Source organism: Triturus cristatus, chromosome 7 (assembly GCF_964204655.1).
Source record: "Triturus cristatus chromosome 7, aTriCri1.1, whole genome shotgun sequence".
Classification (NCBI taxonomy): Eukaryota; Metazoa; Chordata; class Amphibia; order Caudata; family Salamandridae; genus Triturus; species Triturus cristatus.
Window position 1 is genome coordinate 580,477,319 of NC_140590.1, and position 27,923 is coordinate 580,505,241.

Below are 27,923 nucleotides of genomic sequence, written 5' to 3' on the forward strand. Positions count from 1 at the left end.
CTTCATGTCTCCACTGATAACAACAACTCTTGCTGCCAGCAAGGTATGCAATGCGTTTGTTCTCCCTAAGAGACTCTAGACTGCAAGTTTCTCTGCTTTCCATGCTCTTTTAGCCTAGCGCATAGAAATAGGTTTTAGGGTGTTAGATGACATTTTAACCATGTTAGAAATGTTTATTTTATTCTCGTTGATCACAATGTGGCTTCTTGCTGTCTTTATGATATCCTGGGTAGTTATTTTAGATGTGATGAGAAACAGGTTTGCCCTGTTGTAATAAATGCTTTTATTTAAAAGTGTCTATTCTTCTTAGTACAGTGTGTGTGTAAAAATTGTGAATAACACAATAGGCTTATTTCTGTTACCATGGTGCCCCTGATCCCGTTGCACGAATTGTGATTAACTCAAAAGCAATATTGGTACTTCAACAATGTACTGGGTGGGGTTCTGCAAGGCTACAATAACCTGTCTTTCACATTCAATCCTGGTGCATTGAACTCAGATCACCTGTCCCACCTTTGGGTGAGAAAGCAAACCTTGTAGAACTACGCCAAAATCCTAGTTTGCGTAACAGTTGACACCCAATATGGGGCTCATATCTTACAGTTACGCCTTGATTAGTTCTTTCACTACACTATTCACACACACGTGAACCATTATTGTCATTATGAAGTCATCCATAGTAATCTTGGTTACCTCCTTCCGGGAATAAGGAAGCACCTCTTTCTGTAGATTTGTCAAGTTTGACTTAGAAAAGGTTATTCCCCATTCTGTGTTTTTGCTAATTCTTTGATTTCAATTGAATCAGTTTACCATGGCGTCACCTAGGGGCCAATTACAGGGACGTAGTTACTCAGCATCTCAAAGCTTGTGGTGTTACCGATGAGGGTGGAGCAGTTACTTTTGTACTTTTGTAATAGCTGCACGCGCAGCATATGCCTTTGAGGCGTTAATCAAGGGTGGAGTTTGAGCCTATCGATACTGCCTCAGGGCAGTTTCGTGTCAACACAGTGGTAGACCTGCCAGCACACTATAAGGCTTACCAAGATCTGGAAATTCCTTTGACTTACTAGGAACCCCAGAACTGGTTTGCTGGTCAATAGCCAGACATGCACAGAAATGGCCGTTTGGGGCCTTTGAGCAATGATGGAGTTACGTGGCCAGTCTTGACTGGCTATATCCCAGTTTCTCGCTTCAACAATTTAACTCCCACTGAAGTGGTAGGGGTTTTTAACTATACAGTGGTCTTATATAGGAGACTTGTACAGTTAGTACAATATACGTTGAGCTCCAGACTTGTTCTCACAACAAGACCTGCTGCTCCTACACAAGTAAAATCTATTAGTCCACAGACTATTAACGCTATCATGGTAAAAGCCAAGGAAGCACGACAAAATGGGCTTCTGGATTGCCCACAAGATCAATCATCTAGAAGCGGTGTATCCATAAACCACACCCCAAGACAAGCATAGAATAATGGCTATAAGTCTTCCCCCTTGGGATGGTGCCACAACTAGAGGAGTGCAACACCTGGAGAAACATATTTGCATGCATTTGCACTAGCAGACATGACATGCCTTCATTGTCAGTTTTCCCTGTCATACTTAAGCAGTTTCCTCTATCATCCTAAGCAACATTAAGGTAGAAGCTTTGGTTCTGGCTATATGTCAGACACTGGAAGCGGTTTCAGTTCAAGAATTGTAACTACCAAAATTGGTTGCAGAAGTTTATATCTCTGTGGGTCGAGATACCTTGGGTACACAACTCATTAAACCACATTTAAATCCTAGAAGTGATGCTGAGGGTTCCAGGAAAGAAGAAACAGAGGGACAAAGAGAAAAGACGTATTGAATCAAGTGCTTTTCGGGATTCCTTTTGGGTAGTCCCGAAAAAATAAACGGAACAGAATCAGTATTCGGATAGCTGCTCTTCATGTTCTGTTCAGGACACTGATGTTAAATGAACAGAGAGGGCGAATCTATCTGAGTTCCGAAGAAAGGAGGCGGAGTACAGTAGAAAAAAGTATGCAGGACGTGAGACTGACGTCAATGTAAAGAGTGAGAAGAGGGGGGAGGAGCCTAGCGCTTGACCAAGATGGCCGCGTGAGCTCTGAGCTCCCGAGACCCTCGCGCCCTCCGTCGACTATCCTGTCTCTAATCCTGTCTGCATGCACGGCATCGTGTAGATGACTTGTCAGGGAGGCGATTGATGCTACCCGAGGTCGGATCGCCCACCGGGAACCGGAGTTATGCATGGCGGAAGATTGCGGCCTATCTCCGAGGGATGCCAGGGGCTGGAGTTGGCAGGATGCCCGACCTCTAGTTGAACAACAGCGGCCAGGCGAGGTGTGAACTGTCGGATGGAGGTCCCCATCCTTTCACTTTCACTTTCTCTCTCTTTGTCTGCCCTGCCCCTGGAGAGCTCTTGGTGGCTTTAATTTCCTTTGGACGCTCTACATGCTACTCTGGCGGCCCACTGCAGACCTGGTCACTCCTGACTCCTCTTGCGGAGAGAGGGCCGTCTTATCGGAACCGAACTGCTTGGTGCCAACCATGTCGGGCAAAGCAGAGGTGGATCGGCTGAAGCCTAAGTCTACCAGGCGGGGAGCCTATTCTCAAGCTAATAATATGGACCGCTATGCTCTGCAGAAGGGGTCACCGAGTGGGTCGAGCCAGTCGTCGGATACCCAGAAGGAGGTCTCGCCCTTGGCCCCGGAGCTATCGCTGCAGGATGTCATGGGGGCGCTCGAGGGGATGCAGACCTCGATTGGGAGACAATTTGATGCCCTGGCGCATAAAGTGGATACCATCTTGGTGGACGTTAACCTGATCCGCGCAGATTTGGGCAAAACCAACGAACGGGTTAAAACCCTGGACCTCAAGACCACGGGCCTCGCCGATGAGGTTTCGGAACTGCAGACCGAGGTTTGTAAGCTGAGGACCGAGAGTGATCTCGCCGCCCGTCGGCTGGAGGACTTTGAGAGCCGGGCCAGGCGCAACAACGTGCGCGTTATCGGGGTCCCGGAATCCTCGGATGAGGCTTCGGTTGACCTGCTTGTGGAGGACTTGGTGCTTAACCATCTGCAGCCTAAGGGTATTGGGAAGTTCTTCGCGGTTGAAAGGGCCCACAGAGTGCCGGGTGGGAAGCCCAGGGTGGGAGCCCCGCCGAGGCCGATCGTCGCCCGGCTCTTTCATTTTCGAGATCGGGACGCTATCCTGCAAGCATCGAGGGTAACGGGCCCGGTCCCCTTCCAGAACGCGTCGGTGAATTTCTATCCTGATTTCACCCAGCAGGTGCAGAGGCAGAGACAGGGCTTTCTGGGGTTGAAGAGGCGCCTTCGGGAGAGGGATCTGAAGTATGCCATGCTCTTCCCTGCCAGATTACGTGTGGTGTACGAAGACCGGACATTCTTCTTTGAGTCTCCCGCCATGGCCGATGAATGGCTGGACGCTTTGCCCCGACGACGGACGGGAGAGGACACTGCCGCGGATGGGGACAGTGGCCGGGATGGGCAAGGGTGATGTTTTCAGAGCTGGTCTGACTCGATTTGACTTTATTTAATGACTTGAATAGAGTGCAGTAAATGCGGAGGGTTGCGGGAGGACGAGGGGAGCTCTTTCCTCCCTTAGGGTACTTTTTGTAGCTTTGGGTTTGGTAGGGCGACAGGCACACTGCAAGTTGGGGGGGCTTTGTCAGCTGCAGCAGGGGTGCAGGGTGGGGGGGATGGTTGGGATTTTGGGTTTGTTGTTGGGGGGTTTGTTTCTGCAAGGCGTAATGATCATTCTCGGTACTGTTCCACGGTGGCTCTTCGGGTGGGGGGTGGGCCTCTTAGTGTTTGGGGATGGGGGGTAGAGGTTTAAGTGTTATTAGCTGGAATGTTAATGGTTTGGGAGATCGCATTAAGCGCGGGATAGTTTTGCAACACTTGAAACGGTCAATGCCAGATGTTGCCCTACTGCAGGAGACACACCTTATAGGTAATACGTGTTATGCTCTTAATAGGAAGGGTTATAAATTCATAGCTCATTCGGGATTTTCCTCCGGGTCTAGGGGTGTGGGCATCCTAGTCAGGGCCTCGCTACCATTTGAGGTGGACTCCACAATTGTTGACGATAGGGGGAGGTTTGTGGCGGTGGCGGGGAGGTGGGAAGGTAGAACTTTGGTTTTGGTTTCGGTTTATGTCCCTCCAGCCCTGCAGGCCTCCACGTTTACAGATCTGGGTAGGGCCTTGCTGGATCTCCCGGGAGGTATGCTAGTGGTGGGGGGGGATTTCAATGCTGTAGGCTCTGGGCTGCTGGATAGGTACCCGCCCAGAGACACTGGGGGGGCTCAGAAGTGGCTCCCAGACTTACTAGACACACTCGGCCTGATAGATTGCTGGAGGCTCCGGCACCCCACACAGTGTCAATACACCTTCCACTCCGGGGCGCATGGTAGCCTCTCTAGGATTGACTACCTGCTCACTTTGGCTGCGCACGCCCCACTGGTGTCTGAGGTCAGGCACATGGCGCGTGGCATATCGGACCATTCGCCAGTGTGGGTAAGGCTGGATATAAGCCGCGAGGGAGGGGGAAGGGTGGCTCCTATTAACCCCTGGTACTTTCGAGATTCCAAGATGCGCAGCGCACTGGTGAAGACTGTGGATGATTTCTTCAAGGACAATCAGGGGTCCGTGGACTCGGCTGTGTCGTTGTGGGAAGCATTTAAGACCGTGCTGCGAGGGGAGGCCCTCTCACTTGTAGTGGCGGCCAAGCGGCGGAGAGATGGTGAGGTTATGCAAGTGGAGGAGGAGATCGGGGCTTTGGAGGGAGCGTTAGAGGAGGAGGTAACAGCGGCCTCACTGCATGAGCTGAGCTTGAAGCAAGCCGAGTATAAGGACCTTGTGACAAATGCCGCTAAGACCCTCAGTAGGGAACAGCAGGGCCGCCTGTATGATGTTGGTGACAAGGCCGGGAAGCTCCTAGCTTGGCTGGATAAAAAAGAAAGGGTTAATAGAGTAGTGCCGGAGTTGACGGGAGAGGGGGGAGAGGTGATTGTGGACCCTGAGGGGATTGTACAGTCTTTCTCGGACTATTTCCGTAAGGTTTATGCCTCAGTGTCTGATAGGCCGCCCGAGGACTCGCGTGACCTCTTGAGGGATATCGCTCTGCCCTGTCTTTCTGATGTAGATAGAGATGATCTTGATGGAGACATAACGGTTGATGAGGTGGCGGGAGCTATTCGCGCGCTGAACCCGGGCAAGGCCTCGGGCCCGAATGGCTTGCCGATTGACCTGTATAAGCTGTTCCCGGATAGGGTGGCCCCTCACCTGCGCGCCATGTTCGTGGAGGCGCGGGGGAGTGAGACCCTCCCGTTGGAGCAGAGGCTGGCGACAATTGTTGTGATACACAAAGATGGTAAACCCCGAGATAAGTGTGCCTCATATAGGCCCATCTCACTCCTCAACGCCGAGCCGAAGATTCTGGCTAAAATCCTGGCGGGCCGCTTGGTCAGGGTACTTGGAGACTTGATTCACCCGGATCAATCCGGTTTTATTCCGCATCGCAACACCGCGTTAAACCTTCGGCGCCTTCATGGTGTGATCGCCAGGGCTGGCACGCTGCGAGAACCGGCTATTGTGGCGTCTCTTGATGCCACGATGGCCTTTGATACGGTGGAATGGGCGTATTTGTGGGCTGTGCTAGCCAAGTTCGGCTTTGGCCCTGGTTTTGTGAGTTGGGTGAGGTTGCTGTATGAGGGACCCCTGGCGAGTGTGGTGGTAAATGGCCGGGCATCGACTCCGTTCCGGCTTGGGAGGGAGACTCGGCAGGGCTGCCCCCTGTCGCCTCTGCTGTTCGCCCTGGCCCTTGAACCGCTGGCGGCGTGGATACGCTGGCACCCGGACATACGTGGCCTTCGCTGGTCGCCCGAACATGAGGACCGTATTTCGCTATATGCTGACGACATCTTGTTGTATCTTGCCTCGCCCAAGAATTCATTCATAGTGGTTTGTGACATTCTTACATCTTTCGGTAGGAACTCGGGTCTCGTCATCAACTGGAGTAAATCGTATTTATACGTCCTGAGTGGTGAGGTTCCACCGGTCCCGCGAACTTGTTCGATCCAGATTGCTCAGCAGGGCTTCATGTATCTGGGGATCTTTATCTCCATGGACCCCGCTTTGCGGTATGAGAGAAACCTACTCCCCCCCCTGGCGCGCCTGCGGCGGGATGTTGAGGGCTGGCGGAAGTTGCCGCTCTCCCTCGTCGGGCGCGCTGCCTTGTTCAAAATGATGTCCCTTCCTCGGTTCCTCTACGCATTGCAGAATACTCTGGATTGGGTGCCGGCCAGGTACTTTCGGGAGGTCGAAAGCCTCGAACGAACGTTGTTGTGGGATGGGAGGCCGCGGATAGCGATTGCTAAATTGACGCTTCCATGGTACGATGGGGGTATCGCTCTTCCAGACATCCGACGCTATTACTGGGCCACCCAGTTGTCCGCGATTAATCATGGTCTTTATGGCCTGGTTCTCAGCCCTGGTTATGCCATGGACAGATGGTTGCTGCGCGGTGGGAACTATTTTAGGGCGTGTATTCGCGGTCCCTCGACTCGTCCCTCACGGGGCCCACTGGGGTGGCGGTGCGTGTATGGAAGATGGCGACTGACTCTCTGGGCTGGAAGGATAGGCTCACCCTAGCTACCCCGTTGTTTGAATCTGAACGGTTGGGTAGGCTTTGGCATACGAAAGGGTTTGATAAATGGGACTTGATCGGCATCTCCAGGGTTGGAGATGTGCTGATTAAGGGGAGGGTGAAGTCCTTTGAAGAGTTGCAGAAGGAGTATGAGTTGGGGGCATCCGAGTTTTTCCGATATGCTCAGGTGCGTCATGCCCTGCGGTCAGTCCTTGTGGAGGGTGAGAGGGTGCCTGAGTCCTCTCCTTTGGAGGACCGGATCCTTGATGGCCATATGCCAGAGAGCACGATCTCGCTCATCTACAAGAAACTGATAAATGTTCGGGCTGATATGCTTCTGGGGCTGCAGGACCAGTGGACCAGGGACGGACTCGAGTTGGATGATGAGGACTGGCAGTCTGCTGTTTCCTCTCCTAAGGAGGTTGCGATCCCGTCGCGTCTGAGGCTGGTGCAGCTCAAGATATTGCATCGAGTGTATGTGACGGGGCCGCGACTGGTACATATGGGATTCTCTGAGGAAGGTCTATGTAGGAGGGGATGTGGTATGGTTGGTACTTTCCTCCATAACATTTGGGAATGTGGTGTCATCACGGACTTTTGGAGGCGAGTTCATGCGGTGATGGGGGAGGTGACGGGCATTGCTATGCAGCCGGAAGCGCGGTGTTGTCTCCTGAATGTCTGGGGGCCCACTGATCATGATGAGGCGCAGACCCAGTGGGTGACTCTGGGTAACATGGTTGCTAAGAGGGACATCGCGCGCTTGTGGGGTTCCGCGGGGCCCCCCACGTTAACCGCGTGGAAAGAAAATATGGACTGGAGTATGCTCAGGGAGAAGACAGTCTATTGCGCTAGAGGCCGCCCTCGGAAGTGGCATGCCATCTGGGGGCGGTGGAATCAATACAGGGGGGGAATATGTCTTGCCCCTGATCTGGATCCCCCCGAGGAACAGCTTTCTTCTTGATCTTCTTTCCAGCTAAGTATGCAGATGTGATGGTTAATTGACTTCTTGGGCCTCTGCTTTCCCCCCGTTTTCCTCTTTTCACAGTACTGTAACTGTTAGACGATTGGGGTCCGGCTCCCCCCTGGGGGGCTAACATCGTGGGTAATCAGTGTTGTTGCCTTGCTGGGGTTTGTTGGGTGTTTGTAATTATTTAAAAATGGAACCTTTTCACTGCTCCTTCAATGCACTGTGGACGCTTCTTTGTCCTCTCCTACCGAAGCTGCCGAACCTCTGGGTTGTCGGCTGAATAGCTGTGTCCAGATTCTTGAAGAAATAAAGGTTTAAAAAAAAAAAAAAAAAAAAAGAGTGAGAAGAAAGGATTGGAATCTAAAACTACAGTAAAGAAGAAGAAATTAGCAGGACTTTCTAAGAAACACGTTGATAGAGCTACGAGTCCTGCAAAACAGGACTTGGGTGAGAGCATTTCTAGACAGCGCAGCAAAAATCACAATAGTGCATCAGACGTTCCAAAGGTTTCTGGATGAAAATCCAATTGGTGACTTAATAAAAGTTGAGACTCTAGACCATTATTTAAATCCTTTTGATAGAGTTTATAATTAAAATGTACAAATTGAAGGAGATATACCACGCACCAGTAAAGCAGTCTCCTGGTCACAAATGTCTGATGATTATGACATCATCCTAACTGAAGAAGACCGGCCTCCAGTCTTTATTAGAGAAGCACCTTGGTAAAGGAACCATAAGGAAGTCATAGGGTAGCTTTTTTACCCATAATTCCTGAAGATATCAGGGGACTTTACACCAGTGAATGGGCTGTAAGACAGGCTTTGGCCTTATACAGAAATTAAGCAGGGACAAACACTCAAATCCACATGTCATTCCCTTATGCAGTGTGCATCAGGCACAGGCACAAAACCTTTCAAAGCCAGAAGCAAAGTGTGGTATAAAAACACATTTAGATTACTTGCACTACCAGCGCATAATAGCGCCTTGTCTTTCACCCATTAACATGCTCCTTTTTTCCATCTCCAAACCCGATGGCTCCTATGGAATAGTTTTAGGCTATAGGAATCTAAAGTTGCAAACACAAATCTACGCGATGCAAAATGCACATAGCACAGGTTTTATAACCAACCTAGTGCGGAAAAAATACAAAATCACCCCGGATATTTCCAATGGATTTTTCACTCAAAACATAGCAAGTGAGTATCTAACCACCTTTATTTTCAATGGGGTGCTGTTCCAATTTTGACGGCTGCCTATGGGCTATAAGAACTGTCCTGGCTTATTTTCAGCATGCATTAGGCAGATCCTACAACAACCAGATCCTGAGATAGTGTCATACATTGATGATATCTTTTTCAATAATGATGATTTAGACCTACACCTAAATAGGGTGGACAGAGTGGTGACAACACTAACATCACATGGATATAAAATTAATTTCAAGAAATCGAATATTGCCTTCCTGACTGTGACTGTATAATGGTATAAGTTATCCAGCAAAGGCAAGTGTCTAGCTCCAGACTTGCTTCAGAAGTGGGCTACCTTGGAACTTCCTGATACTTTGAATGGCTTGCATTCCTTGCTGGGATTTCTCAACTTTGGACATACTATACTGAGTGAGCGAAGCTTTGTATGACCTGATTTCTTCCACGTTTTCAGGCAAACAGTGGACAAACGCTTACACTGCTATCTTGCATGCTCTCAGAACTGCTTGAGGCTAAATATTTACAACCTAGGGAAAATTAAACCAACCTAGTTATCAGAGTCATATCCAGCCACTATGGTTATACCTTTGTGACCTACTATGGCAGACAGACCATTCCAATTGCTTGCAAGTTTCACTTGTATTCCTTAGCTGAAGCATTTTTTGCTTTCATTGAAAAAATCCTTGCAACTGTGCAAACAGCTATTTTGAAGTCTCCCCCTTTGGGGCAAGGATGATATATTGTTGTTTCTTCTGTACCGGCACTAGAAGCAGGCATCAAGGCAAGCATTCTCAATGCTCGCACTCCACACCCGCGGTGGGCGCAGTGGGCCTCTTAAGTGCAGTGGATGTAAAGTTTCAGTATGATCTGACTCTTCTTACACAGGCTATTCTCCAGTATGGACAACACATTGCTCCAACTCTAAACTCTTTACCCATTGAGAGAACATATTATACAAGGTTGGCTCTGCTCAACCAGCGGTAGGAACAAAATGCAAGTATTCCGCAGCCTGCGAGGTAGTGCAAGGTGTAGTGAAGGATGGTGAACTCCTTACTCAGCACACCCACACTAAGATCCTTAGTGACAGTACTGCACAGCATGCAGACCTTCATGCTAATTGCATTGCAAAAGGCTGACTTGCTAGTTCCCACACTTATTGTGTCTGACTCATCCTTCTGAATGCAAGGTTACAATGTTGACTTGCAGTATTGGCCTTTCGAATAGATTCAAGTATTCAATCAATCAATCACAGAATCAAGAGATTTGTAGAGTGCTTCTTGTCACCAGTGAGGGTATCCATGTGCTGGCAGGGTCGAGTTGGTTAGCTGAATAGCCAGGTCTTCAGGGACTTTCGGAACTCTGGAAGAGATGGGGAGATCCAGAGATGTAAAGGTAGCTCATTCCTTCATGTCTTCTCTGCTAGGTAGGATAAGGACCGACCTCCGCATCTGCTACAACAGATGCTGAGGGTGAGGGTTAGAGAAAGGAAAGCGGAGGTGTATGGTGGGCTGATGGAAGTTCAGGCATGGTTCAAGTAGGCGGGTACACAGTTGTGTAGGGCCTTGTATGCATGGGTATCCTGTGGGATGAGCTGGCTCCATTCAGTTATTCAGATGTCTGTGGTTTTAGCGGGGTCGCTGTGTTGCTTGAAGAAGTCAGTGGGCTTTGGCTGGGGTTTGAAGCTTCTGAAGATGTTGGTAATCTTTTAGTTGAAGACGTTTGCAAGGTTGTTGCAGAATTTCTGTGTGGGGGTAGTGTTGTTTGTTGCTGTTGAGGGGTTTGAGAATTCTTTGATGATGTTGAACAGTTCTTTGATGTTATTTAAGCTTGATTCGATGCATGAGACTATGGCCTCTCTTAGATTCTCTCAACTGTGTCCTTGCTGGTGCACCATTTACTTTCCAGTTGTTTATAGTGTCTTTAGCGGTCCTGAGGTCTTCAGTGTACCAGCTAGCCTGCTTGTGGTCCTTTGTGGGTGTTGTTGCCGATGGGAGTGATGCTGTTGGCGCAGTTGGTGATCCAGTTGTTAAAAGTTTCTGATGTTCTTGTCTAGGTTGTTGGAGACGATACGGTGGGTGGTGTTGAGAGCATTGATCCTTGTGTCCTTTGAGACTTTGCTCCAACTGCAGCGGGAGCGTTGAGTAGACTAGGAACGGAGGTCCATGAGCTGGTGATATTGACTTGGACGATGGAGTGGTTGGTCCTGGTGAGTTCAGTGGTGTGGCTGTACCTGATGTAGTTGCTGGAGGTAAAGATGGGATCTAGTGTATGACCTGCTGTGTGTGCGGGATCATGGATGAGTTGGGTGAGTCCAATGTTGTTCAGGGGCGGCTCCTCGGCTATGGCGGAGGAGCGTTGCCCCACTGCTTTTAAGCAGTGCACTGCAAAGAAAACTTAAAATGATAATAACTGTGTTATTATCATTTTATGTTTCCTGTTGCTTTGCAGGCAGGTGGGGCTGCTCTGCTCTCAGAGCAGGGCAGGGGAGGAGTGGCTTAGACACTGCTAAGTGCGCAATGACTGTTTGGTCGGCCCTCTCGGCCCGCCCAAACCAGTCATGTGGATTTTCCCCATTCTCCATGCAGGCTGCATGGAGTACAAGTCCAGGCCCCCATTCCCTGGTTGACCATCGAACCACGATGCTCAAAACCAATCACAACACTGCATTGCAGCGTTGTGCTTGGTCAGGGGAGCTTCTCCTGTGCTTCATGTGCTTTGAAGAGCAGGAGCAGAGATGTGGTACCGGCGTGGCAAGGTAAGTGTTTCTTTTATTATTATTTTGTTTTACTGGTTCCCCATCCACCCGCACCCACCCCGCCACCCGTAAACCATGCCGGCCGCCACTGATGTTGTTCATGCTATCTAGGAGGCTGGTAGTGTTGACGTCGTGGTGGTCGTTAAGATGGAAGTTGAGGTCGCCAAACAAAATGTAGTTGTTGGAGTTTATGGCGAGGAGGTGATAATGTCGGGGATGAAGTTGCAGAAGACAGGACGTGGTCCTGGAGGATGGTAGGCTAGAGTGCCCATTATGGAGGTTTTGCTGTCTGTTTGGAGTCAGAAGTTGAGGTGTTCCATGACTAGGGTAATGTTGTCATTTGTGGTGGTGCATTGGATAGATTCCTTGTGTATGATGGCGATCCCTCTGCCAGGCTTGTTGATGCGGTCACAGTGGGTGATCTTGCATCCTTCGGATATTGCGGTGGCGATGTCAACACAGAAGTGGGGTTGAGTCAGGTGAGGAAGAAAACATTGGGAGTGAGGGTGGAGATGAGGTCCCAAATCTCAGTGGTGTGTTTGCATAGTGAGCGTTTGTTGAGCAGGGCGCATGCGAGTTGGTGTTTTTGTTCAGGTGGTGTGTTCGGTTGGGGCTGATCGGTGGGTTGGTATGTGTGCTGTGGCAGGTGAAGTGGCAGTGAGTGGAAGTGAAAGGTCCTGCCGTGGAGCATGGGTTGGCTCGGTGGCAGTGTTTGTTGTGATGTATGGGGGTGAGTGTGTAGAGCTCAGTGATGGCGTATCTGCAGGGGCAGGAGGTCCAGTAGTCATGGTGCTTACCTTTGGCACACCAGTGGCGTGCCCGCTGCACGGCCATGTTGCTGTCTGCATTAATGAGGTAGTGAGGTTGGCAGTGCTTCTGTTTGCAGAAAGAACTGTGTTCGGGGAGAACCTGGGCAGCGGCGATGTCACTTAGTCAAATGGCGGCAAATGGATCAGGCTGGAACAAGTAGGAACTGGAAGCCACAGGCAAGTGGTAGGCTAGGTGCCCAGGTGCTTACTGAAAGGATTTAAAGGGAAAATGTATAAAGAATAAACAGATTTGAGGAACAGTAGCTGTCTTACAAGATAAGCTTCGACTAGTCATGTGAGGCACACTTTGGGCATCAGCGTGATGGCCTTCACACTAAAGGGAAGTGTGCGGCCGACTTAGCTGCTAAGGATACAATGCCGACTGTTAGAGTAGCAGTCCTAACCAGATCTCAAATGAAGATCAACACAGATATCTAAACAGTCATAAATACATCCAAGCAAGTTGGGAAACCTCCGGTAGGATTTCCTCCCAAATACACCTACACCCTTTTACTTCGGACAACATTCCTATAGTCACACTCTCAGGAGTGGGAGACAGGATAATTCCTAATAATCTGTCCAGATTACATCTAATCAAAGAAACCCATGAGGGGTTGGCATCTGCTCATGGAGGGGTCGATGCAACCTTGGCATTGCCACAACAACGTTACTGGTGGCCTGGTTTATATAAATAGACTAGGGATTATGTTAGACAATGTAGCATTTGGCAGCAGATTAAACCGTCCACTATCAAAAGACCCTCACTTATTCCTCTTACAATCACTAACATTCCTTTCAAAGGTGATTTATTTGGTTCACATTGGTCCACTTCATTCACCAATACCTATTGGTGGCAACTGATTCTTGCTCTCGATTCCTGTGGTTTTGGCAAACATAGAAATGCGAGTGCTTCAGCAGTAGTAAAAGATTTCCAGTGTCTGCTAGTGATTGGCGCAGTTCATTAATTTCATTCAGGGATGGCCCTGCATTGGTCTCCAAGGTTTACAGGGATCAATGTCTGCTCTGGAAGTTTGTCTGCAATTTAACAACCTGTTTAAGTACAAATCAAATGGCATTTTTGAACGTGTTAACAGCATAATTACACATACCATGACTGCTAGGCTACTAAATTCAGATCTTATTTTGTACCATAATATGTATGGAGTACAAAGACATTAAATAACTTGCCTAGACAAGTATTGAGAGGATGCCCACCATATGAGGTTCTCTTTGGAGTCCCTTTGTATGTGCATGGCTTAGCTAATCCTGGGAGATGAAGATAAATTTGATTTGGAGACACATTTGAATGTTTTGCAGAATATCCAAGAAGTCAGAGTCAAGCTGTCTAACGTGAACGACTCTGACGCCATCAACTGTGAAGAGAAGTTCATCTTTTCTGCCAACGGTTGGGTTCCCAGAGTTAAGTCAGGGACCTAGTTTGTGAAAAGGTCCATGACAAGCAAGCTTTTGAACCATCCTACAGACCACCCGTCAATGTTCTTGGGGTTAAAGGCAAAAGAACTGTCATTCTGCCTCCTTTGCCTGGCTCAAGGAGAAACAGACAGGTATCCATCATCCGCATGAAAAAGCACTATGTGGCCAGTTCTGTACAGCAGACCTTTGCAGACACCAAGAACGATTCAGAGTAGTGCCTCTCAACCTCTCCCTACTCTGAATACACTATCCCTTGAAGAAAGCAGTAACATCACTTGCTTGAGTTCCCAGCTGGGGATATTTGAGCGCAGTACTCTATGTAGAACACTGATTTCTACAAACACAACTTGGTGCTGCCATCACAACAGTGGCTACTGTCCAACGTAATTCCATGGTTTACTATAAAGTTCCACCTGATGTCACATCATTTGAACTGGTGCCCTTTTGAGGGCCTCAAGAGACCAATGACATTGAGAATCACTCGGGCTACTTTACAAAGGACTTTTCAACTCAATTTACAGGGGGCTTTATTACCACAATCTGCCATCAGAGTCTAATTTACACTTATCAATGGTTTTGTGATAAGTACCTGATTCCGCTGTGGTCCTATGCCTGGATCGCTTTGAGAAAATCCCTTTTCATCCTTTAGCTGTCAACAATACTCGTTGTTATACTGCTAATCAATGGACATTTCATCCCTGCAAGAACAATTGCATTACCTGTGGTTCGTGAACAACAACTGCACTCTTCATCCCTCAGAACCCAAGGACTTCTCTATGCTGCAAACATCGCAGCTTATCCAGTCCCCGGGGGCATAGCATGGGGGTAGTTTCATACAATTACCATATGTGATAAGAATTTCGATGTATGATATTATCATACCTGGTTCTAGTTCTGATGACTGGGACACTGAGACTGTGAAAAGAAAGATGTCTGATTTACAAGCATCTGCTACTTTGAATAATAAAGATCCTTATTTGTATTCAGATAATTACAAAGACAAGCATTGTCACCATCACTATGCACATTGTTATATACAAAAAAAGCACTAGTTATCGTAGATAACAATTACAGTGGGAACATTGTGTGGCTCCTGCTCCTGATAGTCATCCTAATGTCTTGAATAAATTACCTTATTTTTAGAGTACTGATGTATCACATCCTACAGCTTTCTATGTTTTACATAAGCCACAACAGTTTCCAAATAATCTAGTCACTACCAACAAACTGATTTACTCTACTGAGTTTAATTGAAACCTGGCTACCCAGGGATATGAGTATTAGAAAGCAAATGTTAATGAGAAACAAAAGAATTTGGGGAAGAAATATTGGCAGATCCAAGGCAAAGAAGCCTTATTTTGGACGTGCATAATACATACAGAAATTATTATTCTGAACAAAACTATCCAGCACACTACCTGTTTGGGATTTGGAACAATGAAGGATTTAAAGAACCTTCTATACCAAAAGTCAACTGAAATCTGTTTTGTAATTGATAATTTCAAATGAATATGTCAGATTCGAGCATAAATTATATGATACAAAATGAAACCTATTATTCGACTCAGTTCTCTACTGAAGGTTTAGCCTTATGGCCATATGATTCTAACACCTGTATGCATAGTTTTCTTTCAGACACTCCAAACCTAAACCTAATCATCCATATCTGTATTATGACACACAGATACCTGCAGTAATTACCACACATAGTGTAGGTAATCAATGTCAGCGATAACTGGAACATTATAGTCTCTACGTTGTAAAAGAAAAATTTCCTTAATTTCCCAAAATATAGATTTTTCTGACTTTCTTCTAGGACCATGTCCTAAAAGAATATATATGCCATTTATAATGAGTTGAACAAGTATTTAGAAAGAGAAGCCACAGAAAGAATTTGGTAAATAGATCAAGAAAACCGGAACCAGTTTTTAAATTTACTGACAATAGAATTCACACTCATTCTAAAAGAGTGTACTTATTACATCACATTCGGTCCACAGTCTTAGACCTCAAAAAAAGAGACCTGGGTTTGTTACAACATGGGCAGGCTCAATTAAGATTACTCATACAATGTAGTTGGGCATTACAAACACTCCAGTCAGGTTTTGTGCCTTGGCAACTTCTCTATGAAACAGCCATATTTGAATCCTATAATGTAATACTTACTCAGAAAACAATGGCAAAGAAAGAATATACGCTATTAAGTATAGAACAAATGCAAGACACACCCTTTACGGTTAGTGACACTCCACTCCACCTATTACCTGGTTGATACACATTTCTTCACCTGTTACAATGTGTCATTTTTATGATTGCCAGAAATATAAATACAGTGGCTGAAATGAAACTATGCACAATTCCCAATTGCTCCATTCATGAAAGTTTCCTTTTTCCTTCATCTATCTAAATTACAATGGAGGCTACTCTGTGTACATCAGTAAAGCAAATTGCAGGAATCCCCTAGGACACTCCCTTCTGTGTGATCCTATATTATTGCATGGAATGTGTAGCACTTTAATGCCAGGGTTGAGTTGTCTTTCATCTGTTTCCCCCACTGTATCCATCCCCACACATCATGAACTCCTGAATAACGGTTCTCATTTATTCCTAACAAATGTTACTTGCTGTGGGTTGGAACCTGGCCAGCCATACATAATAATTATTGCTAAAACATTAGTGTTGTGGAAGGAACTTGTACCCGCCACACTCTTGGCTTAATATAGATGTTAAATCTATGCGTTTTAATGATCTAAAAAAAGTATTGTCTGTTCCAGTACAAAAAGAAGTCCCTTTGACTTCAACTGTTGAAACCTGTAATCTGCAGACAGCCAGAACTGCTTCAGAAATCCTAAGGCTGTTATTCAAGCAATACCCAGCGCACTTTGCCGATATCTTGCAAACAATATTCAATTAATCTTTGACGACTGGTGTTGTGCATCTTTTAAAGAATATTGGATCTAGTCTGGTTACTGGATTTAAAGCAGTGTTGTTTTCACTTTATATTCTCCAGCCTTTTTGGAAGATTCTCTATCATCATACTGCTAATAGGCTGTGTTATCATCATCTTATTCCTGTTCCGACACAGAAATCAACAATATGGAGTAGATATATTCAACTGAACAAAGATGGAGAGAAACTCTAGCACATTATTTTGGCCATGCTTGGCTATCTGAATTCAGCGAGCTCTGGGTGCTTTCATTTCACAAAATAGATGATACACAAGTGACACCTGTTTTCTGGTGCTGTAATGGATGTGGCTTCTCACCAATAAGCCACACCCAACCCCTGCACTCCCACCTGGGAGGCAAATGTACCACTGCACCTTTAAAAATACACTTTGACCAGCACTTCCTCTCGGCAAGGCAAGAAAACAAACCCAAATATAGGTAAAGTAACACATACACAAATGTATTAATGAACGGTAGGCCAATTAAACACTTTTAAATGAACAAGTAAAATAAAATGTACGGACTCTCTCTCTTTTAGAATAAGGCTTGGGGTTTATTAGATAATGCTCTCTAAACAAAGGCTGTCTCAGATGCCAATCTCACAAGATTCAAATATATGTAGCAAATTTATAATCTGAAGGCATGAATCAATAACTGAGCAAACTTTAATCTAAATGGCATGAATCAATAATTATACTGATTAATAAACAAGCAATAAGGGATAGAAGATAAGATACACTGGATGTCCTGCAAGAGATCAGAAAGATATATATATATATATATATATATATATATATATATATATATATATATATATATATATATATATATATATATATATATATATATACATACACACAAAAAAAGGGTTACTCTTGATGTGCACCTCCCACACCACACAGAAAACACCTGGCACACATCACATTGGCAATAACAACAACAAAATACATCACCTGGTGCATACACTGACCACTTCTGACTGGTGGAATCACAGCCGGGGATCAGAGCTCAGCAAGCCAGGGTTCAATCTGAGATAGACACATCTGCCCTCGCTAGGAATCCAAACTCCCAGTTTCTCAGCCTGCAACCCTCAGCTTTAAACACACTAGAAGATTCGTGAAAGACCTCCTCCCACTGCCAGAAGAATTTTACCCGAACTGGCCAAGTTCGAAGGAAGCATCTCCATGGCAGTAAGGAGCTCTCAAGTCTCTTCCTCCATTCGCACTTCTTCCAGCCTCTGTCTTGACGAAGCTCTCACAAGGCCTTCCAGAGTACATTTAAACAAAAACAATCGCTCAGGAAAACAGCAAGACCTTGAATGTGAATAACCCAAACAACTTGCAAGCACTGCTGTGCACGCAAAAGCAAGGCAGAGTCAGACATGAGGCCCTGTCAAAGGCAATAGTCAGCACCTATGATTCTTATCCACACAACTTACTACAAGCACCACTGTGCACACAGAAAAGTTTGAAGCAAGGTAAAGTCAGAAAGCAGGATGACATGAGGCAATGTCAAAGAAAGATAGCAAGATTACAGGACGGAAGAGAAGGAAGTATATGCAGGACCATCCTACATTAAGGCTAGGGTAAAATAATACACTAAAGTCAGTTAAAATGGTGGTGGTCGGAGGTCATCATAGGGTGCCAGACTACAAGAGTGGCTCTTTCACTACATTCCACCCCATGACCTTCGACTATCACCATCCACTTATACCAAAAATTAAATCTCTTAACTGAAGACACAACTATGTTCGAAAAACACTGCATTTCATAATTGAAAAACAAAACTATAATTGAAACACTGCATTTCTTAAATGAAAGCAAAACCATTTAAAACTACATTACTTAATTAAAAGACACAAAACTGCATTTCGTAATTGAAAGCATACCTACAAGTGAAAAACCTCATTACACAACCAAAAACACAACTACTAATAAAGCACATGTTGAAACAGCAACTCTTGTGCTGAAGTGACTGCATAAAAACATAAAATTCAAAGCAAGTCTTCACTGAAAACGTAACTATGTTTGAAAGACTGCATTTCATGACTGAGAAACACAACTGTGAGTAAAGAACTACATTCCCTAGATACATGTTGAAGCAGCAGCTATCGTGCTGAACTGAAAGCACAGAAATAGCTCATATATATCTGGATACATGTTGAATAGATACACAAAATAAATGATACAAGCATATGAACTCATCTGCACTCCCCAATTTCATCCTGCTTCCGTTGTTTACTGTCCCACCTTTTCCATGATTTCTATCACCTTGCTGCTTTCCTTTGTCTACCTAAACATATGTAAAGCGCTCTAATATCCACCTGGGTCATGTTTGCGCTATACAAAACTTTAAATACATAAATAAATAATGTTCCTAATGTCTGTAATGGTTAAACTGAAATCTCTACTGCTAAAACAGCCAAACTCATATTGTCTGCTAAAAAATAAAAGCAACATCAACAAGTTTTTCTCTTTTCAGTCTCTAGCTCAAAAATATCTACTCTAATTGCAGCACAGCGTCTCTGTTGGTCACCTTAAAAAAATATGTTTTTCTGTGTGAAAAACACACAGCCCTCATGCATTTAAAGTTAACCTCATGTGAAGAAAACAGTTCCAATTGTAGCACACTCTGCTGTTCCCTCCTCGCTTGAAAAGAAGCAGTCAATCGGTGTGAAATACAGCTCTCCGGCATCTATCTTCAGCTCCATCACCCACGCATATCAGTTCAGTCTGCTCGACAAAGGAGGACCCCGTCCGGTCCATTCAGCCACAGGATCGGCTTCCATCATTCGGTGATCACTCCAGGCTTGAGGGAGGGGGGGAAGGAAAGGGGGGGAAGGGGGTCCCACTCACATGGGGACTGTGCATCACGCACTCCAACACGTCACAGTATCATGATCTGAAAAAGAAACAAGCATCACTCTTCTTGCAAAGAACATTTTTCAAAAAGCACACGTTTTTTCCTGGCCCTATCTTGAAAGTACAATATTTTTATTCCAGTCTGCATAGCTCTCCGCTGGCTTTGGGGAATTGTCTGAGAATTCTACCCTATGCATTAGTCTCTGAATCCTTGGTATTGGAATGAAACTCACATTTTCCGTGCACAGAAAGAAGGGCCGGGGTAGTCTCCTTCCTGACTATTTTTTCACTCACTGCTGAATTCATGCTCCCTTTATCAATTGGCAGCAGCCCAAGGCACTTCATCTGCTCTGGTAATTTTCCTTTAGCCCTTCACCTTTTGTAGGACTTGTCTGGCTTGTGCATTCTGACACATAAGAATCACATATCTGAGAAAATCTAGGGGGATATTCATCCTTTCATTGTCTGCCCACCTGTTTGTATGGTCTTTATCTCCTAGGTGCTCGAATTTAATCATGCACACCAAATTTGAATCGGAATTTGCCAAGCAGTGTGACAGTAAGTTCCAATTCTATTAAGGACACGGAGGCGAGGATTATGCTTTTCTCTCTTCGCTTTTATTACAATGCGAAATCCAAGCAACCAGAAAGATAACCAACAGAGCATCACAACAGTAAATAACTACAACTCCCTACAACCAGGGAGGAAGAAACAGTCCTTAGTCCTTCCGTTATTTTCACCATCCGAGGTACATAGTCCCATATCAGTCTCTCTCCCTCCTCTTTCTTCGCGCAAGTCACGCCAAATCATCACTGGTTCTGTATTGACCCATCGTTTCCTGGAAGAACAAGGAAAACGTCAGGAGGAGGAAAAAATAGTTCAAGGAACATGGCATTAACAACATGATCAACACTGTAAAACCGAGACTGAACATTGTACATTATCTCAACTCACCCCGAAACACAAGAAGTGATTACTTACTAACATAAGGGCGGGTTCGCACTGCCGTGCACCGGGTGGGATAATCGTCGCCTCCGTGTCCTTAATAGAATTGGAATTTACCGTCACACTGCTTGGCAAATTCCGATTCTATGTCAGGACCGGAGGCTTCAGATTATGCGAGTTCAAAGCTTACTTACTACCAAATGAGCCACATCAAAGACCGGTTTGAAATAAAACCTTTTGAATGTAGAGTCCGAAGACCAATCCGCTGCTCGCAACAAATCCTCTAGTCGCGCTCCCAGTGCAAACGCTTTCGAGGCCATAGCGCCTCTAGCTGAGTAAGCACCAAATTGCTTTGTGTCAATACCCGCTTCCTGCATGACCCAATGCACCCACCTAGCTATTGTGGGAGAAGACACCGCCTTGTGCGGTTTCTTGAGAACTATCAAAAGTTGACGTTCGCCCGTAGGGCGGAGTTCTTGGGTCATGTCCTGATATGCCTTGACGCAATCTACCACACACAATTTTGGTGTATCTTGAAAAGCTGGGTATGAAACAGTACGAGTATGACACTTAGTCCGACGCCCTATCGTAAAAACTACTCCATCAGGAGAAATAGTTCTTTCCGAAATGTCCAAAGCCCGGACGTCCGAAACTCTCCTGCATGAGATTAAGCACATGAGCATAGCCAGTTTAGAAGATAGTTCTTTCAGTGAGAGATATTTATTGGGCTGCCAAGATAAAAAGAGGTTCAAAACTAAATTGACGTCCCAAAGGACCGAATAACGAGGTTCAGGGGGCAAAGATAACCGTATATCTCACAACAGCCTGCAGATTAACGGGTGTTCCCCAACTGGGTTGCCGTCTAGTGGAACATGACCCGCCGAAATCGCCGATCTGATTGCATTGATAGAGCGATAGGCCATCCCATCGGACACCAAATCTGCCAGAAAATTCAAGAGGTGAACGACACCTGCGACAACAAGATCCAAATCCCGTCGAAGACACCAACGAACCCATCTCGCCCAAGCGGACCGATAACGCTTCGTGGTACTATCTGCCCAAGCCTTTGACAGGAGGCTTTCAGCCGGCCTCGAAAGACCTGGCAACGACCAACGTTGCCTGAAAGTCGCCACACCATGAGGTGAAGCCATCTCTGCACGATCAGATGGTGAGACATCCTGTCTGGATTCTGAAGAAGATGAGGATGCTGGGGGAGTAGGATTGGAAAATCCCAAGAAAGTTCCAGAAGAACTGGAAACCAGACTTGAGACCTCCAAAAAGGTGTTACCAAGATCCCCTCCGCTGCCTGATTGCGGCTGGAGAAGGGGGGGAAGTGCATAACCGCTCTCCGTGGTCCAGTCCTGCAGAAAAGCATCCGCGGCAACCGCCATCGGATCCGGTCTCCAGCAGAAGAACCAAGGGACCTGATGGTCCAGACGGGAGGCAAAGAGGTCCGCCGAAAACGGCCCCCATAGAGAATTGATCTCGTGGAAAATCTGAGGATTCAGCTTCCAGAGACTGGAATCGTAAAGGTTCCTCGAGTGCCAATCCACAATCTGATTGCTCCGGCCCGGCAGGTATTCCGCCAAGTTTGCCAATGCACGGGAGCGAGAACCTCCTAATCGGTTCACGTAATGGACCGCCGAGACGTTGTCCATTTTTAGGAGAACACAAGACTGCACCCTGTCTTTGGTTCAACATCGGACCGCAAAGGAGCCCGCTAGAAGCTCCAGAAAATTGATATGAAGATTCTGCTCGTCTACGGACCACACTCCTCCGGTGGAAAAATTCTCGCACTGAGCGCCCCAGCCTGACCAGATAACGTAAAGAGGTGTAGGGGGTGGCTTGGGCAAGATGGCCGATCGGACGTGATCCGAGTCGGCTCCCGCATCCCCTCGGACTTACCCCGGCTTCGGAGCGGTTCCCGGCTCCCTGGGCAGGATGAACGCCCTTCAAATGTGCTGGTGAGCTACTGGGCACCGGTGGACCGGGGCGATCGCAGATCGGCGGCGGCTGGAGGCGCCCGAGACCCGCGACTGCGGCGGAGCTGCGACAGGCAAAATGGCGGCGCCCGCCGACGGCCCGGAGCTTCGCGCCGGGCGCGACTCAACCACTGATGCGCCCGTCCTAGCAGCAAGAGAGGCGGCTGATCCCTGGGGGCCTCTGTGGATCCGGGGGCCTGGAGGGGCCGTCCCCTCGTTCGTGGAGCCTGGCGAGTCCCGACGGTGACCTTGGAGTGGAGGGCCAGGAGCGGCTGCAGAGCGCTGTCGGGGTGGTCAGGGGCCCCGGGGGCTATTCGGGGGCCCCCTGCTCGGGCGAGTCGCTGGTCGAGCTGGTGGGGGGCGGCCCTATGCCGGCTAAGAAGGGCCCGGCAAAACACAACGCCTCCGTAACCGCCTTCTTCGGGCCAGCGGACAGGGAGCCGCCGGGGGCACTGGCGGCGCCGGCGGACGCGATGGCACTGACCAAAGGGGTTCTCCTGGCCTCGCTGAGAGACTTCAAGGGGGAGCTGCGGGAGGAGATCGGCCGGGATACCCAACGCTCGATTGACCAGTTGCGGGCAGACTTGCGGGACCAGCTGTCCGGCCTCCGACAGGACGTCGACGCGGTGGGCACACGAGTGGTGGAGTTGGAGGCCCATCATGAGAGCCTGGACGGCAGGTACGCAGATCACTCGCGGCGGATACAGGCCCTCCAGGATCAACTGGCGCAAACTCAGCTCAAGGCGGAGGACCTGGAAAACCGCGCCCGTCGTGATAACATACGAGTGCGCCACTTGGAGGAAAGAGCGGAGGACCCGGACTTGGAGGCCTTCCTGGAGGGCCTCTTCGCAGAAGTGGTGAAGCCGCAGACCCTCAAGATCAAGCTTGACCGGGCACACAGGGTGGGCTTCTTGGCGCCGGGAGACAAGCGCAGGCCAAGAGACATACTTGCTAAATTTCACTCCTACAAAGTCAAGGAGGCGGTACTGGCGGCGGCCCGGAGGTCCTCAGAGGTGTCGTTTCAGGGGTTTACATGTGCGCTATACCAAGACCTATCACCGGCGACGTTGGCAAGGCGCCAGGCCTTTCGGCCTCTGACGACTAAATTGAGAGCAGAGCACATCAGGTATCATTGGACTTTCCCCTTTGGCATATCGTTTGAATACCAGAATAAACAACGAACTGTGACAGACTTGGCGGCCGGCAGGGCCATGCTGGGTCTTTCCACTCCAGAAGATGAGCGGGTCGAGGGGGGGGCAGCACCGGCTGGAGGCACCGGGACACAGGCCGGAGAGTGGGCCACAGTGGGGCATGCCCCTCCCCGTTGACTCTGAGAGAGACACCGCTTGGAGATTGCCTTATCCAGTGGACGGAGACCTGTGTACTGGCTATGAGCTCTGAAGGCTACGACTGGGGGCAGGCCCAGCGGGGCGGATGGCCGGTATCCAAGAAGGAGTGTCGCTGGGTGCGGGTCTACGGGAGGGGGCCTGTTGGGGGGCTCAGGAACTACCGTTGAGGCCTTTTTCGTCATTGCTTACTATGCATAGCGTTACATTGCAGCCGGGGTGGGGGGGGGGGGAGCGGGTTGCCGTGCCCCACGGGTACTTACCACTTGAATGTTGGGAAGTAATGTGGTGTTTGGGCTATGTTTATCTCTTTTTCATTTTTTCCTTCCTTCTTTCTCTCTCTCCTATTCTTTTCTTGACACCGGGGACGGGAGGATGGGCGCCGGGCTGTGCTGATGAGGGTGGCAGGCACTCCAATACATGATGGCGGTTTCCCTAGGCTCCTGGAATGTACAAGGGCTCAATTCCCCCCAGAAGCGACAGAGGGTGATGAAGTACATAGCTGACCGTCACTTAGATGTAGTGGCATTGCAAGAGACGCATCTACGTAGGGGGGGAAGAACAGAGGCTGCGACATAGGTCATACCCACTCATGTATAGCTCGTCAACTACCGCCAAACACAGAGGGGTGGTGCTAATGTTTCATAGCGGGGTAAGGTTCCAGCCATTGGAGGTCTGCGCAGACAAGGCGGGGAGGTGGGTGATGGTCAAAGGGGTCCTGCGGGGGCAGACATGCACCTTTATTTCACTCTACGCACCCAACACGGGCCAGGCGGGGTTTCTATCCACTTTTTGTTCGCGACTGGAGCAGTTTGCAGAGGGCTCAGTGGTTCTGATGGGGGATTTCAACTTGGTGTGGCGGGCGGAGCTGGATAGTTCGCACTCGCAGAGGGCGGAGTCGGGTGTCTTTTCAGCGGCTTCGAAACAACGCTTCTCGGATTTGGGCTTATGCGACGCATGGCGCACCTTGCATCCCTCCACAAAGGATTATACCCACTTTTCACATGTCCACCGGTCGTACGCCCGGTTGGACTATATCTTCATTAATCGCTTTCTGACGGGGTCATTACGAGATGCGCAGATCCTTCCGCTCTCCATCTCCGACCACAGTATGGTCACGATGACGCTTCACTGGCCGGGCCCTCGGGACCGCCGGCGGAAATGGTATTTCCCCGCTTCCCTTACCAGGGATATAGTCCTACGCGCATCGCTACGGGAGGCTATAGATGACTACTTTGCCCTCAACGGCACGGGGGAAACCTCGGAGCAGACGCGGTGGGACGCCTTCAAGGTGGTGCTCAGGGGTAAGTGCATCGCACTCAACTCCGCGCTTAACTGGCAGCGCGTAGTGGAGCTAGAACGCCTGGAGGAAGAGTTAGTGGCAGCGGAGCAGGCCCATAAGGCCAGGCCTTCTCGCCTTACCTTGCGACCCCTTACGGCGCTGAGGGGCAAACTCAAGTCAATCTACGCCAACAGGGCTGAACTTACCCTCCTGCGGCTGCGTCACACCTCATACAGCCAGGGGAACAAGGTGGGGAGACATCTGGCTGGGCAGCTCCGAGTTAAGCGGGATAGGGAATATATCGAGGGGGTGAGGGATGCCGTGGACGTGGTTACTCACTCGGATGCGGGCAAGGCGGATTGCTTCCGCTCCTTCTATAGCAAGCTCTACTCGTCGGACCCCCTGGAGGGCCCAGCACAAGCCGATTACCTGCGGGAGCTACCACTCCCTCAGGTTACCGCGGCTGCAAATGCGGACCTCTGCGCTCCCATCTCCCTAGAGGAGGTTACCAGGGCCATAATGGCGCTTAAACTGAATAAAGCTCCTGGGCCCGATGGCCTTACAGCCCTATTTTATCGTACCTTCGCGCCGGACCTAGCCCCGCGCTTGCAATCGCTGTTTAATGCTATCGTCGCTCAGGGGGCGGTCTCCACGTCCATGGCGGAAGCGGTTATCACAGTCATCCCCAAGCCGGGGAAACCCAAGGATCACTGTTCCTCATACCGCCCGATCGCGCTGTTGAACCTAGATGCTAAACTATATTCTTCTATTCTGGCGGCTCGGCTCAACCCGCTCATGGCAGCCCTGATCCACCCCGACCAATCTGGTTTCATTCCAGGGAGGCAAACGCACGACAATACACGGCGCATAGTGCATCTCATTGAAAAGGCTTCTAAACGTCACTTGCCGGCCGTCCTGGTCGGTCTGGATGCCGAGAAGGCGTTCGACCGGGTGGATTGGGGCTTTCTTTTTTCCACCATGCGGCGGATGGGCTTTTCAGACGCCTTTATCACAATGGTTCGGGCCAATTATCGAATCCCTACGTCGCGAGTCCAGGTCAACGGGACCGGTTCGGCTCCGTTCGCCCTCTCGAGGGGCACCAGACAGGGGTGCCCGCTGTCCCCCCTCCTGTTTGCCCTGAGCATTGAACCTCTGGCGATGGCCGTTCGACTTAATCCACAGATTACGGGTATCCCGTTCGCTTGGGAGGACCATAAGATCTCCCTCTTCGCGGATGATGTGCTTCTGTCCCTCACTCAGCCCTCCGTGTCGCTCCCGACGCTCCATACAGAACTGCAGCGCTATGAGCGGGTGGCGGGGTTCAAGATTAATCAGGACAAGTCATACATCCTTAATCTTACGCTTCGGGACGAGGAGCTATCGCGCCTCCGGCAGTGCACACCGTTCCGCTGGGCGGCTACCTCGCTCCAATACTTGGGAGTTCAACTCACCCCCTCAGTCGATGACCTATATAAGGCCAACTTCCCTCCCCTCCTTGCACAAATTAAGGCCGAATTAGCACGCTGGAAGCCTCTGTTTATCTCCTGGATGGGGCGTATTCACTCGGTTAAAATGACGATATTGCCGAAGTTGCTCCACTTGTTCCAGGCCCTCCCCATCGAGGTCCCTCTCTCCTTTTTCTCGACCATGCGCTCCCTCTGCTCCCGCTACATCTGGCAAGGGGGCAGAGCACGTCTGGCATTCTCCTTGTTGCAGAGGCCTCGTTCTGCGGGCGGGGCAGGCCTCCCTGACTTCCACCTCTACTACAAGGCGGCTCAATTGCGCGTTTTGATAGAATGGTCCAAGAGGGAATCGGATAAACATTGGCTGCATATGGACAGGTCGGTGGCGGGTCGGACGATTTGGGATCTGGCGTGGCGCCCGAAACGGGACAGACCGGGAAACGCGTACATCAGCACGCCCACTAGGACAACGTTGCGTGTTTGGGACACACTGGCCTCAGACGGGCGGTGGACCTCTTTCCCTTCCCCCCACACTCCTATTCACGGGCTGGCGGCCTTTCCGCCGGCGCTCATCAGAGGGCCATTCGCTGCGTGGGAGGAGGGGGGGTGTTTAATGGTTGGACATCTTTTTAAGGGGACCCGGTTGATGACCTTTTCCGAATGTAGGGCTGACTTCAGCCTTCCGCACACCGAACATTATCGCTACCTCCAGCTCAAGCATTGGCTTCAATCACAGGAGCTTCAGGCAGCGGTCCACAGGCCCCAGACACCCTTTGAAAAATTTGTGCGCACTACCACGACCATGAGGGGGGCAATCTCCTTTCTTTATGGCCACCTTTTGGCCACTGTAGTCTCCCCGTCACCGCGATATAAGGCTAAGTGGGAGGCGGTGCTGCTGCGACCAGTCGAGGACGGGGAGTGGGAGGCGTTGTGGTCGGACATCTCTAAGCACAACCACTCGATAGAATTGCGAGAGGCGCACACGAAGGTAATGGTGGATTGGTACCTGTATCCAGATAAACTGCGGCGTATCTTTCCAGGCACCTCTGATCGCTGTTGGAGGGGTTGCGGATTACTGGGGGACTTTGAGCACATTTGGTGGACGTGTCCTACGATCCGCCCCTTCTGGGAAGAGATCTTAGCGCACATTAAATCTATGTTGGGTTACCCGATCCCCACCTCCATGGCGTCAGCGTTGTTGGGCCTTCGAGATCCCTCCCTGTGCTACCAAACCAGAGCGGATAAGGCCGTGTTGTGG